Source organism: Malania oleifera, chromosome 12 (assembly GCF_029873635.1).
Source record: "Malania oleifera isolate guangnan ecotype guangnan chromosome 12, ASM2987363v1, whole genome shotgun sequence".
NCBI classification, from domain to species: Eukaryota; Viridiplantae; Streptophyta; class Magnoliopsida; order Santalales; family Ximeniaceae; genus Malania; species Malania oleifera.
Window position 1 is genome coordinate 42,397,484 of NC_080428.1, and position 2,344 is coordinate 42,399,827.

Genomic DNA, 2,344 nt, shown 5'->3' on the forward strand with positions numbered 1-2,344 from the left:
AATGAACATAAGCTACCTAAGTATTTTTGGGCTGAAGCGGTAAATACCGCATGCTATGTGATAAATAGAGTATCCATAAGATCTAGCCTAAACAAAACTCCCTATGAATTATGGAAAGGTAGAAGACCTAACATACCTTACCTTCATGTATTTGGATGCAAGTGTTTTGTACTAAATGATAAAGATGATTTGGGAAAATTTGATGCTAAATCTGATGAAGGAATATTCTTAAGATATGCATTAAAGAGTAAAGCATTTAGAATATATAATAAAAGAACCCTTACAATTGTAGAATCTATTTATTTAACCTTTAATGAAAAAAATCCATTCACTAAAACAATAAATGTTGAAGAAGTTAAAGCTGATGCTACACAAAGACCTGAAGACTTAGAAACCATAGAAGTAAAGGAAAAGAAAACTAAATTAACTTCAAATGATGATCCTACAGAAAATTCTGAATCACCTAAAGATTGGAAATTTGTAAGAAACCATCCAAAAGATCAAATCATAGGAGAACCCTCATAAGGTATATCTAAATGCACTCTTATGCACTCTTATCTCAAGATGAACCCAAAAACATTGAGGAAGCCTTAAGTAATGATTCATGGATAGTTGCTATGCAAGAAGAGTTAAATCAATTTGAGAGAAATAAAGTATGGAAATTAGTTCCTAGACCGGATGACCATTCAATAATTAGAACAAAGTGGGTATTTAGGAATAAAAAGGATAAAAATGGCATTGTGGTAAGAAATAAAGCTAGACTTGTGGCTCAAGGATATAACCAAGAAGAAGGAATAGACTACGATGAAACATTTGCTCCCGTAACTAGAATGGAAGCCATAAGAATGCCATTAGCCTATGCATCTCACAAGGAATTCAAACCTTATCAAATGGATGTGAAGAGTGCATTCCTAAATGGTTTTCTAAATGAAGAAGTCTATGTGGCACAACCTCCAGGTTTTGAGGATATTCATAACCCTGATTATGTGTTTAGAATAACAAAAGCCTTATATGAGTTGAAACAAACACCTAGGGCTTGGTATGAGAGGTTGAGTGGATTCTTACTAGAAAAAGGATTTTCTAGAGGAAAGGTTGACAGCACTTTGTTTATAAAATCTAAGAAGGAAGATATGCTCTATCCAAATCTATGGGGATGATATCATATTTGGTGCTACAAATGACGATTTATGTACAGAATTTGCAAAATGTATTCAAAAGTAATTTGAAATGAGCATGATGGGAGAATTGACCTACTTCCTAGGACTACAAATTAAGCAAGCCAAGAATGGAACTTTCATAAATCAATCAAAGTATATAAAGGACATGCTTAAAAAGTTTGACATGGAAAGTAGCAAGCTTATAGGAACTCCAATGAGTACTTCCATAAGTCTTGATAAGGATGAAAAAGGAAAACCAGTTGATATGAAATACTACCGAGGTATGATAGGAGGTTTGTTATACTTGACAGCTAGTAGACCGAATATAATGTTTAGCGTATGCATGTGCGCACGATTTCAATCAGCTCCTAAGGAGTCTCATCAAATAGTCGTAAAAAGGATATTAAGATACTTAATAGGTATTATTGACTTAAAAATTTGGTATCCTAAGGACACCGGATTTGAGATGATTAGTTATTCAGATGTTGATTATGCTGGATGTAAGATTGATAGGAAAAGTACAAGTGATACTTGTCATTTTCTAGGACGATCTCTTGTATCTTGGTTCTCTAAAAAACAAAACTTTGTAACTTTATCTACTGCTAAAGCTGAGTATGTGGCAGCAGGTAGTTGTTGTGCACAAACACTTTATATGAAGCAACAATTAAAAGACTTTAATTTAGAATACTATGTTATACCTATAAAGTGTGATGATACGAGTGCTATAAACATTTCCAAAAATCTGATATCACACTCAAGAACCAAGCATATAGACATAAGACATCACTTTCTAAGAGATCATGTGCAAAAAGAAGATATCTTACTTGAATTCGTAAATACAAGTGACCAATGGGCGGATATCTTTACCAAACCTCTTCAAGAAGATAGGTTTATATCAATAAGAAGAGAACTTGGCCTATTACACAGTAGGGAAGTGGTTTAGGAAGGATACAAGATGAGTGAAAGAGGAAAATTTGAAAACTTGGAGAGGTCAGACTACTGCGCTTAAGACCCCAGACGACTGACAAGCCACTGACTTGCAGAAATTCAATTTCTCTAAAGGTCAAGCGACTAAACTCAGGGACCCCAGTCAACTGGACTTACGAGACTAAATATTTCCAGCACGAAACCCTAACTTTCTTCATTCCAGTCAACTGACCCTGTTCCAACAACTCACCTGAACTCAT